General features: G+C 39.1%; 1 long non-coding RNA gene across 1 annotated transcript; it reads left to right on the top strand.

Annotated features, from left to right (window-relative positions):
* Positions 1-2174: 2174 nt before the first annotated feature.
* LOC115048160 (uncharacterized) lies at positions 2175-3288 on the top strand. Its single transcript, XR_003841046.1, has 3 exons — positions 2175-2240; positions 2397-2507; positions 3243-3288. It is a non-coding gene; the product is annotated as an uncharacterized LOC115048160 (long non-coding RNA).
* Positions 3289-13285: the final 9997 nt, after the last annotated feature.

Here is a 13285-nt window from a genome sequence, read left to right as displayed (position 1 = left end):
CAGCTCAATCATTTCCGGCTAATAGACCTATGATGTATATTTTATGTTCAGCGACACATTATCTATGAATCAAAATTGTAGTTTGTGTCTGTTTATATAAAGTATCTCATCTGTGCCCATGGTTACAGAACGGCTGTACAGCGGAGTGATAATGTCTGGAAACAGTCCCAGTGCTGTTGTACTCTGTATCAATACTCATGGAATGCCTCTTGTCCGATCAAATTACTTGGTCAGAATGACCTATTGAATGAAGTAATTTAAACGGGACACTTTATATCATTGGAAAACATCCAACTGGTGTGTGTAATATTTGTCAACAAGCTAAAACAATAGAACGTACTATTATTAATTGTAGGAGATATGTCCAACATGAAGACAGGGCTGGGAAAAGTTGGACTGATAGGGACAGGTCTTAAAAGTATTCTTGATTGTGGTGAGAGACGGCAAGATTCTCTTAAGAACAAGAATGTTAAGGAGAATTTAATAATAGATAAAATTACTTCCATTAGGTGGCAGTAATGCAACTAACCTCGAAGAAGAAGAAGCAGTTGGGACATTCCCCTTCCGCTATGTTTTGGGACTTGTACATTTTTATCAGCGTTCGTAAAAGTGTTTCGCGTATTGTTATTTTGTTTTCCAAAATGTGAATTTGTCTCAAGCTTTGTAAAAGTGTTTCAGACTTTGGAATGTTGGTTTGCACCTGTCGGTCACCGTAATTTTGTCTTTTCACGTTAGTGTTCTTCAGTGTGTGTGTAATAAATTTAGTTTAAACACATAACTAAATTTCACTTAAAGTGATGCCAAAAGTTGTCATTGAAGTTAAGCCATGTTTACTGATGACTCCTGCAAGATGAAAACTGCAAGATTCACAATAAAAAAAATCGGTCTTGTCTCATTTCTTTTATTATTATTTTTTTATAAACTTAAGGTGACATTGATTTATCAGCCCTGCTTTGTGGAGATGAGTGGATTCCTCTTGGATGAAACATCATCATCAACATGACACAACATGCTGTTTTCCATACCGGTTTCATCTCCAGGTCTGCCTGATGGGAAGTGATGCTTTTTTTTGTGCTGACTTTAATCACAACCCAAACCAACATCTCCACCTTCTACCGCTTTTCCGTTTCCAGGTTGCGAGGTGTCCCAAATAGATAATGCATTTCAAAATAAAAGTATGTTTAACCATTTATTCAGAACACCAAATAAAAACCTTAGCTCCTTTAGACATCACAAAGTCCATATCTTAAAAATTTATCAATTCAATACAGCAAGTTACTTATAGTTGGTAAGTTTGGAAAGTCCATAAAGTAAAACTTTTTTAAGGAAGATCAACTTGTAACATTTGTTGCAACCATATATGTTTATGGCATATAATTTGTTTACTTAGGCAAATTTATAAAATCAACAGACATGAAAGTTATGGAACAGTAAGTATATATTGTGCAATTTTGTTTCAAGGTTTTTGAATCGTGACTTTCGCTAAAAGATCAGAATAACTTTTTCTCTAACCAGAGCTGTCATTTACGTCCTAGTCCTAATCATATACATTCAAAGTCCACTCACCAAAGCATGTCAAAAAAAAAAAAAAAAAAAACATCCTTATACAATCAGTCAATTATGTTGTCTGCTGGTTTCTTAGACTTTTCAAAGATTATATAATTTATTTAACAGCTGAAGTGAAGCATTAAGCTTGATTCAAAGAGAGCTTCTCTCTAACATCACCATGGAAATAAAGATAGAGCGAGTGTGTGATTGTGAAGGGTTTCAGTGATGCTGATGCATTTACAACAAACATGATTTTATTTATGTGCTTTGGTCGGGAACATTTCATCCACTTCAGACTGAGTTTTTTCAGCTTCTTTTGAATTTGTCATCTGGTACATATTTAGAATCCTTCCATCTGTAGCAACTCATGGTAGAAATTAACACGCCTGTATGAGTGTTCGATTTTAATTAGTGCGTTGGAGAGTTTAGGTCTTTGTGAGTGTTTGTTTGATTGTTTCGTGTACTTGTTTCGTGTACTTTGTGTGTGTGTGCACATATCTATGTAAAAGTGTTTCTGATTGCTAGCAGCCCCTTATGTAACTGTACAGAAGCAAACAGAAGGAACACATGCAGACATGCTGACAGGACAGCTAACTTTGTCAGTCTCGTTAATTTTCTGCTTTTGGCTTTTAGTTCCAGGAGCTTTGGGAAGAGCAGTGGACAGCATGGAAGGAAATAAGACAAACTCAGAGGTGAGACATGTAAACACCTATAAGTCATTGTAAGATTTGAAATCATTATTTTTAACACATACAACACGTACAGTCCAATGTTCATTACATTGAGACCCATTTTGAATTCAAATTCATATTAAACTCTGGGATACAATGACTTTATCATTTTCCCAGAAACCCATCCGTCAGTCCCACACTCTGTGTGCTGGTGAACAGGAGTATGTTGAGAGGAGGAAGAAAGTAGTTATGGAGTCACTCAACAGCCTGGGAATCAACTGTACTGCAGTAAGACACACACAATACCTGTCTTTTCTTTCTTTCTTTTTTTGTATTATTATTTTTCTGAACACTTGCCTCTCTTCATGCAGCGTGTCTATGTCCTCCATGACCAGTGTGATCGTCGTGTTTATGTCTTACAACAGTTTCTCTGCTGGCTTGAGCCTCAGGAACAGAATAGAGTCCAGAAAATATCTATCTATAATCTTTTTACTGCTGATGCTATATTTTTGTAAGTTAAAACATATCACTTGTGGTTAAATAATATTATTATAGCAGAGTCACAAAAGATATCCAAATATGTCATATGTACACGGCAAAAGTAAATGAACCCCCGTTAACTCCCCTCCTCAGTCCTTTCAAGTTCCAACAGTCCTTTGTCACCCTCATTCCGTCAAGTATTTCTGGTTTCTCATTGAGGAATTTGAAGTATGTGAATGCGGTAAAACCCAAATGAACTGTGTTACTCTAAAAGACACAGCCACAGCTCATTTATAATGTATCTCATGTTACCTAATGTAACACTTGATACACTTTGACATCAACATGCAGAAAACCAAAGGGATATAACAACAAAAAATTATTTCAAATGTACCATTTTATTCAGCTTCTTATTTGACAGTGAAGGGTGTTTTTTTGTAATGTATCTCTTGTTTGAAATGCATATCGAGAGTTCTTATAAATTACTGTTCCTGGAATTAGCTCATCTTATATTTACTACCTCTCCTTCATCTTTTCAACCAGGACTCGGTTCCCCACATTGCTCTGCTAGCATCAGGTGGGGGTCAGAGGGCTGCGGTGGGCTTGGTTGGTTCCCTTTATCAGATGAAAAAGGATGGTCTACTGGACACACTGCTCTATCTGGGAGGAGTTTCTGGGTCAACATGGTAAAGATAATGACTAAAATGACAAATGGCTGAAGGGTGAACCATTATCATTTCATTGGTATCAATCTAACATTGTTCTAATATTCCAGTCTGGACCAAAGTTTTGGTCAAAGTGATCAAACATCCATTCATTCACCTTCTACCCCTTTTCTGTTTCCGGGCTGGAGGGTGGGGGGTGCTGGAGCCAATCCCAGCTCAGTCTGGGTGAGGGCAGGGTCATCCTGAACAAGTCACCAGTCCATCACAGGGCCAACACACAGAGACCAACAACCACTCACACTCACACTCAGACCTACGGACAATTTAGAGTCACCAGTTAACCCAAACATGATGTCTCTGGATGGTGGGAGGAAACCGGAGTCAAACAACCAACCACCCAACATTAACATGACTACAGCCCTGGCATAAAAATTATTGCAAACATCTCTTCCGTTCGCTTTAAACAAGGGGTTTTCTAAATTTGTCAATGGTGGAGTTGGCAAAGCCAGCATAGAAGGATCCTGTGAATAGATGTGGATGTATGTGGGGCAAGGATCATATCTTTGCAGCAAACTAATTTGGAATTAAAACATTTTATGTTTTCATTGAGTGTTGTGTCTATGTTACCTCTTTTCCTTTTATAGGTCCATGTCCTCCCTGTACAGTGACCCACAGTGGAGCACCAACATGAACACAGCTGTGTCCAAGCTGTCTGGTCCTGGGGTCGAGCTGGAGCAGGCTCTGGGCTGGTTGACCGAGAGGGCAAAAGAGGAACACTTCTCTCTCACTGATGTCTGGGGGGTCTTGACCTCTGCCGCGTTTATGAAACAGGTACCAGGGAAAAGATGCACATACTTTTCCTCCATATAAACTGTGTTCAAAAGATTTAATAAAGAAAGAGTAATCTTGTTTTCCTCAGATGGACTTACGACATCTCTCAGATGATGCTGGGCAGAATGCCACCAATCCTTACCCCATCTACAGTGCCATGGAAAAGCATTGCTTTTCACATGGACCCATAGAAGGTACACTCATGCACATGCATGCCACATTAGGGACTACCTGAGCCAAAGGTTTGTATTTTCCTGTAGAATAAACCCTGTGTCTCGTAGGGAAATGGTTTGAAGTGAGTCCACATGAGTCTGGATTCCCAGAGATGGGTCTGTTCATTGAAACGTCTCTACTGGGCAGCAAATTCCAGGATGGAAAGCTGCTGGAGAAGAAGCCAGAGATGGACATGGTCAAACTGCAAGGTCTGTGTTTACAACTGTAACATCTTATTTGACTAAAGAAAAAAAAAGTGAACAGGATGATATGAGAATCAAGGCTTTTATTTTGAAGTCTGAAAATAGACCACAATAAAAAGAAATTTAAAGTTACAGTTTGTTTGTTTGTTCGTTTTAATGTTGTTTTCTGCTTTGAATACATGCAATAGACAGTTAATCTAACAATGATAATATTAATTCATACAGAAAAAGCAGTCAAATCATAAAATACAGGTTGGGGAAAGAAACCCCTCTAAAAACACTGATCACATGGTCATTGCTCATATTCAGATTTAGTGGTTGAAGTAAACTTTCTCCAACATACATATATATATTGTTGATCATTTGGAGATGAAAATGCTTTCTCTGCAACATTAAATTAGCACAAATATGCTACATCAAATGCTGTTCTCATTTAAGCATGTGCTGAAGCTTTGATAGGACTTCCGGTCTCATGTACATGTGTGTTATAAATTGTGCAGGTATTTTTGGCTGCGCGATGGCCCACGAGGACATTATAAGAGAGTTCATCCCTCCCTGGCTGGATGGTAGTATTTCCTTCAGCATCATAAATGCTAGATAAATAGTGGTATCTTCACAACATGTGTAACTGATTGGTTGATTGGTTGTCTTCTTTTGCACACGTGTGTTTGGCTTAGTGCCTGGGCAGGTAGACAGAGGTGCTGAAGAGTACCTCCGTGTTTACGGCACCATTCAAAGACTGCTGGTGCTGACCTCAAACACCGTGAATGACTCTGCTGCTGTATCTGACCTGAATGGACTGCAGAAAATACTAAAAGGTTTGTACAGTCATGATGTGCCCGATGAAGATTTACCACTAACTTGTATTCATGTATTCATTACACTTGATAAAACTGCTTTGGTAGCTTTAGGCTCATTTAAATGGCATTTAATGATACTGAGACACCAGTGCTGGTTCCGACTTGGTTCCCAATTATTTTTTTCTTGGACTGTGGTGAATTTATGACACATTGTATCCTACATTTTTTAGACAAGGTAAATCATAATGAGTCTCTGCTGATGGAGTCAAAAAGTTTGGAGGAAAGAAAACGTATTTTTCAGCAGTGGAGTGAGGAGCTTCTGGCAACAGTACATTCCTGGAGCCTAAATCTGGAGGATGGGGTCCTTAAAACATATGGTCAGTTAAACAGTACGGCTGAGAAAAGCCAACACAATCAATATTATTGATAAATTACACTTTTATTATTACCTATACCTTCCCCCCAGTTTCACTGCTCACTGAACAAGTCCTCCCACTGATCTTGAAATGGGAGTGGGGAACAACCAACAATTTCCTCTACCAATACCAAGGTGAGAAGACACACCACTGCAGCACCAATTAGAACAATGCTTCATGAAATCCATTCATAAGTCTCTTTAGAATTAAAATAATCAATATCTTTGGAATGTTTGACATTGCGTGCATCATGCTTGTACTTTCTTACAGAGACTTAAAGGTCCCACATTTGACACTTTGCCTCTGTTTAATAAGAAATTGTGTGATCCACAAAAAGCTATCATTGTTGTTTGAAGAACCAAAAACCATCTCAGTGTAGTTTATATCTCCTCTCGCTCCTTCTGTGGAACTAGTCCCACAGGGTAGTGAGCTAAGAGGTTCACTTGTGTGAATATTTTTTAAGTGATTAATAAAAAGTGGTTGAGCAACCAAGTCCTGCAAGACTGGATTTTTGGTCCAGGTAGGCACGGATTGGAGAATGAGCCTGGTAACGGCTTTGCTGTGACATCACAAAGTTGTAGATATCATGACAGCTGGTATAGAAGCTAGACTTGATTTATAATAAAACACATATAGAAATCTCCCTTTATACAACTCACAACCTTTAAGGCTTTACAGATTAGACAAAATAGACCTCTGCAGTTCACTTTAGCTCAACATTTTTTTTTGCCTCCTCCAGACCACAATTTTACAGCTCAGCTTTGGCCACACAGCTGTCATGAGCATGGTTTCCAGCAGCAGCTGGCAGCTTTTTTCAGTGAAGAGCACACTGCACACAACTTCCACACAACACCATGTAGAGATACACAACTAGCTGGTGAATAGAACAGAGGATTCAGCAACCGGAACCAGGGACTGAAGAGAATAATTAGTGAATCCAAACAAATGAGGTGGACAGAAGCAGAACTGCAAGAAAGTTTGAATGTCGTTCTGGGCCGGCACTGCTTTCTTGAAAGCCCATTAGAGGTCTATAGATAATTATACCCATCACACATATTGTGCGACAATTGACAAATGTAAATGTAAAGACAAAACTGAGCTAAATACATAACAGATTCACTTCTAAAGGGGATATTAAATCATGGTAAGATCATTATCTGAATGTTTCTCTTGTCAGATTTCCCCATTCCTTCCTGTCTTCACCATCAAGAAAGTTTCCACCTGGTTGACGCTGGAATGTTGATCAATGTAGCCTATCCTCCATTTCTGGGGGACAAGAGAGACATTGACCTCATCATTGCACCAGAGTACAGCGCTGGAAACATGTTTGAGGCACTGTATCGTGTGTGTGTGTTGTGTGTGTGCGCTTCAGCCATGTCTTCCTCTGGAGTGAACATTTGTCTTAAAAGCTGTTGTAGGTATAACTAATACGATTTGTCATTTCAGTTGGGCCAACAGATCTCAGAATTCCTATCACAGAATGATCTTCTTAACTTAAATCACTTTTCAGAGTTGCCATTCCACTGAAAATGCTCTTCAATCTGTGACAGGAGCCCTAAAGCCGTCTATTGAGCTCATTCTTTAGTTCTAATCTTGTTGGTCCTATCTGCAGCTTTTGAAACACTGAAACAACACATCCTGCACTCCTTACTATTAAATATGGACACTCAGTTAAATCACTTTCTTGGTCCGTCAGTGTGTCATGGCGAGGACAAATGTCAACTCCAGCCCCAATAGGTTGGTACTGGAATCCCTCCTCTTTGCCATATACACATCTCCTTAGGCACAACTATCCACCTGAAGGCTTCTTATAGCTGTAATATGCAGTTAATATCTGACTGTACCTGTCATTCACAGCAGAAAACCCCATTCTCTCTGCATAGATCTCATCCTTCATTCATTCATCTTCTACCACTTGTCAGGAGTCAAAAATGACTGAACACACAATGCAGATCTGGGCAATGATGTTTTATTCAAACAAGGAAAATGCAAAAAGGAGAACCAAGGCCGGGCTGGAACAGATTGCTGGAGACAACTGGGCTGGGTGAGGAAAGGCTGAGGGTAGGCTAAGGCAGAGCTGGAGTCAAAGGATTCTTTCTCTTAGGAGCAATCACTAGCGTTAGAGCCTGAGAGCGTTACCACGTGTGAGTGAAACAACAAACTGGCAATGAGTGGAGGGTGAGGCCGGTTTATAACTGCTGTTGGTGTGAAGAGCAGGGAATCAAGTTGATGAGCAGCAGGTGTGCAGAGGAGGGAGAATGCAGTTGGTACCGGAAAGCCCCGCCCAGCCCTGGGAGAAAAGAAAACATGGACACAGAGCAGAGGCGAACTGGATCCTGACACCACTTACCTGTTTCCGGGTCACCGGGTGTTGCTGGAGCCAATCCCACCCTGGACAGGTCACCAGACCATCAGAGGACCAACACACAGAGACAGACAGAGACCAACAACCACTCACACTCAGACCTACGGACAATTTAGAGTCACCAGTTAACCACCAGTTAACAAACATGATGTCTTTGGACGGTGGGAAGAAACCCACGCAGGCATGGGGAGAACATGCAAACTCCACACAGAAAGGCCCCAGGCCCAGGCCCAGGATAAATGAATGAATCGCCTACACATTTCTAAGGCTGAGCTCATACAGTAGTCATTTCAACCAATCATTCACTACTAAATTGCCTCTTTAGCCCTCGCCTGAACCACTGTAGCGAGAAAGCTAGGTTCCATGTTTGATGACCAATTATCCGACTATGACCATGTTACATATGTCTTCTGATTGTGTGACTTTGTGTGATACATCATCAAAACATTGATGACCAGAACTCTAACAGACCACCCACTTCTTGGTCTCTTGCCTGAGGCAGTATCCTTCTGGCAGGCCTCCTTTTGGGCAGAGTGAAACCTTTGCAGGAAGTCTAGAAAATGGCAGCCTGTTTAATATTTTAATAAATATTATAATATATATATATGTAATAAATAAAACATAAATATATGCATTTATAATATTTGAATAAATAAGCATAACATGGTAAATGTTAGCACACATTGTTGCATGCTCTTCTGGTGCACTTTAGTTGAATATTTTATATTTCTTGAATAGGTGCTCTTCTTATCTACTTATAGCAACTTATAAGTTGTTTAAGTTGTTTAAGTGTGTGTTGATGAGTAAAAGCAGCACTCTAAATTGTAATGATATTTTCATGTAAAATTAATAGTTCCACTTCTGTTCTTTTTAGACTCTGACTCTGGCCAGAGACTATGCAGCGGAGGTGAACAAGCCTTTCCCAGAGATAGACGACAAAGTCCTGGAGGAGAGAGACTGGCCAAAGGACTGCTATGTGTTTGAGGGAAAAGACAAGGAGCCCACGATTGTTTATCTGCCGCTCTTCAACAGAAAGAACTGTAAAGGTCTGTTTCACAAACACACACTCAAAGAAAGAGGAACCAGGATATTTTGGAGAAAAAAATGTCTGTTGTTTTCATACAAATAATATCTAGCACACGTTTTCCATGACCTAGCTGGGAAATTGATCCCTAATTTGGCAAGGGTTATCATAAGTAATGTACTTTTATGAGTAAGCCAGATCCAAAAATATATTTTTTCAGTCATCCTCATAAGGTTCTTAGATTCATATTGTGCGATATTTCAATTTTTTTACCTATTCTGTTCATCAGCTGGGGCAGGCAGTATGATTGCTGCTGGTGCCTTGTTGCGCTGAAACAGTTTCACTCTGCTAAATTTGTAATGCAACAAGTTCTGCTTTTGAAAACGCCTGTTACTTTTCGCACATTACAAAGCAATATTTTTGCGCTGATATTACAATTTTGCGTTGAGACATGTTGGAGCTTTGCCATAAAGTAAGTGATAATGGTTGATTATTTACTCTTGTAATTAATACAATGCTATAGAAAACACCTTTGAATGAGGAGTGCTTGTAGTGATGATGATGCTTAAATTATGCGTTGGACTCCAGTAATCCTGAAGGTGGCATACGCTGGTGATTCCCCATGTAACACCTGTCAGTTTAACTTAATAGCTGATGGTATGGTACCAACACCACCCTAGAAATTCCCTTTGATTTATTTAAAAGCTTGTTTCAGCTTGTCAGAGCGTGGTGCTAATAACACCAGGATCATAGGTTCTATCCCCATACTAGCCACTCGCAGGATCTCACATAAACAGGAAGAACTTTTTGCGGATAATGTCAGAGTCACATGTTTAACCCATGTCCTGGGGCCTGTATCACAAAGCTCGATTAACATGTCCGGGATCTCTTCTTGTTTCCTGGCTTCACTTACAGACATCTAGACATCTGCAATCCGCATAATCAGTGTCATGAAGCTGGTTATCAACTCACGAATTGAACCTCAACGTTTTCCTATCTAGATCAATGTGCGTCACATAAAAGTGCCACGGTTTGTTGACTCCAACCTACCAAAGAGCAGCATATCTTACAATGGAAGAGCAGAGTGACATATACCAAAAATAGCATGATTTTCCAGATAGCACCTGTTAGTGGTTGGTTATGTGCTCCTGCAGGTGATGGTAGACCACCGATATTACATTTGAAGTTTGCCCAATCGCTCATTTGAAATTTAGAACTAACAGAAAGCTGTTTGTTCTGCATACTTTTCAAACAAGAAAAAATTGCTTCCATGCAAGCCAGTTAGCTCTGTTGCTTAGCGTGTGGTGTTAATAACGTTAAGGTCGAAAGTTCAACCCCCATACTGGCCACCTGCAGAATTCTTGAAGTCAAAATGTTTTGGACAATGTCCAGGCAGGAATTCCTAACAATTAAATCTTTGCTGCTTTGGTTGATGGAAAGCTGTTTATATTACGCATGAAAACACAAATACCTTTTTTCTGACAATGCCACAGTCACAAACTTAACCAATGTCCTGGTCACCTGGGTTGACACAGGATGTTGTGTATGCGGATGATTCACCATGTTCAATGCGTTAATGTTTTTTTTACGCTCTCTTGCAGCTGATAATCAATAATCAATATCATTATCATTATTGAAGTTTGCTTTTTAAAATACAACAACTTGCCAAACGGTCATCTGAGAGTCAAAACCTTTCAAACAAGAAAGTCCCTAAGCAGGCCAGTTATTTCAGCTGGTTAGAGTGTGGTGTTATAATGTCAAGATCACGGGTTCATTTCCCATCCTGACCAGCTCCATCAAGTTGCTAGGAGCTGCAGTTTTATTTTATTTTTTTAACTGGTTGCTTACATTCTCCTGCATTTGATGGTAGGATATAAATATAACTACTGAATTTTGCTTTGATTAATGCAAAATCTTTTCCAATTGCTTGTTTGAAATTCAAAACAGTTTTGTCTCCAAGTTTCAAATCAGTCCAACAAAAAAATATCAAAATTATTTGTTAAAGTCTCTCAGAAACTTCAAATAGTGATGATGGTTTATAAAATACACTTAAAAATAGACTTCACTTTACAGGACCAGATAGCCTCTATAACACCGTTGCCTGTTATAATCTGAGTAAGCTCTTTCAGTGCTGCTAATTTACCCAATCACAATACACATAAACAACCAACTTTGTAAATACACCCTGCTGAGTGGGGTGTTAATATTGTTAAGCTTGTGGGTCTGGTTTTCCATACTGACCAATGCTATGAACCCTTGAACCAATTTCAGATGGTATTTTATGGCAAGGTGCCCTTTACTGTCATTGACACCTTCTTCTTTCATTGGTAGGCTATCCACAAAACAATTCTTTTCTCTGACAAATCTGACTTTTCTTTTTACTTTTGTGTATTCTCTAGAATCCCATTGCAGTCTTAATGATTCTTGATTCTTCTAAGCACTCCTCTTGGAAAAGTTTAACATTTGATTACAGCCCAAAATCTTCAATGTTTTTTGTAGATGCAGAAGAGTTTACTACAAAGATGGAAGAGTTCTCCACCTTCCAGCCTCCCTTCAACCAAGAGAAGATTCAGTTTGTTTTGGAAATGGTGAAATCCAACATGGAGAACAACAAGGAAACTCTGCTGAGTGAGATCAACAAAGCAGTCGACAGAACAAGGGCTAGGGATATTTTAGTAAGACATAAAAGAATCTCATTGTGCGTTAAAATGATCCCTGTCATTGTCCATAAAACCTGTCAGTGTCGGTAAGACCAGTCAATGTCGATAAAACCTGTCAGTGTTGGTAAGACCAGTCAGTGTCAGTAAAACCTGTCAGTGTCAGTAAAACCAGTCTCTCACCTTTCTTTTCCAGCTTTTATAATCCAATCTCAGTGTGTTTGAGGAAACAATGGGCCTCTTTCTGATTTTCATATCCTAATAAGTCTCTAATTTTTTTTCTCAGAAGCTAGTTTATACACTATATATATATATATATATATATATATATATATATATATATATATATATATATATGACACGCCAGTGGCAGCAGGGCTATGAACAAAGTTCATTAACTGAGCTAGAGTGGGTAAGGTGTATACCCTCTGGCAGTAAATACTACTATTTTCAAGTGACAACCTCAAAGGCGGAAATTGGCCTAAGTCTAAAGGTGAGTCCGTCTCATCTCTTTCCATTTTATTAAATGTTAACTGAGGGTGTGCCCACTTTGAGTGACACATAGGTGAATATATGCTTGTCACAAATTGGAATGCACCAAAGCCTCTGCTCCACACACACCCCACCTCTTTGGCTGTGTTTGGATTAGCTAGCAGTCAGCCAGAGTCAGGCAATGCCAAGAGCTTCAAACTGTTCATGAGAGAGCTGTGGGTTACTATTTACTATATTTGATTTTTGACAGAGTGTACTACTGCTTAGCTCTCTCTGACTCAGCTGATATTCACATCATATCAGCAATGTATATACGAACATATTGTTAAGGAAAGATTTACCAATTGTATTTTTTCCTCCGAATATTATCTCCCTCTCATGTCTCTGTATTAATTACTTAATTTATTTATTCCCTACATGGGCCCTCATACAGTATCATAGTTTTCCCTCTGTAAAGAAGGGCAGTCACATCAGTCCATGAATTGTGTGGAAAGTCTCGACCAATTGTAAATTTTGCGACCAGAATAACTGCTTTCATGTATTTATCCTTGAAAACAAATCTGTTTGTATGACCGGTGTTTGTGAAAAGAGATGGATGGAATGATAAGAACAAGTTTATTTGATATTTGATAACTGATGTCTGTGTGCCATTGTGTTTTTCAGACTAATAGAAAGATGTGGATGGCTGATGAATAAATGATTGACTTATCAGGAATCTAATGCGTTTTTTGCTTTTCTTCTTTTCCAGAAAACCTGAGCTGCACTGCAACTCTGATTCAGATCCTTCTGGTTCGGTGTGAAGTGAACATTGTTTAATTCATACATATATGTTATGAATTATAAATTGGTAATGCATGTCATACCTTATGCTAAAACATTACCAGTGACGTATTTTGATTGATAAATGTCAATTATACATG

The sequence above is a fragment of the Echeneis naucrates genome, chromosome 8 (genome assembly GCF_900963305.1).
Source record: "Echeneis naucrates chromosome 8, fEcheNa1.1, whole genome shotgun sequence".
Taxonomy (NCBI): Eukaryota; Metazoa; Chordata; class Actinopteri; order Carangiformes; family Echeneidae; genus Echeneis; species Echeneis naucrates.
This window is presented reverse-complemented; position numbering and strand designations above follow the sequence as displayed.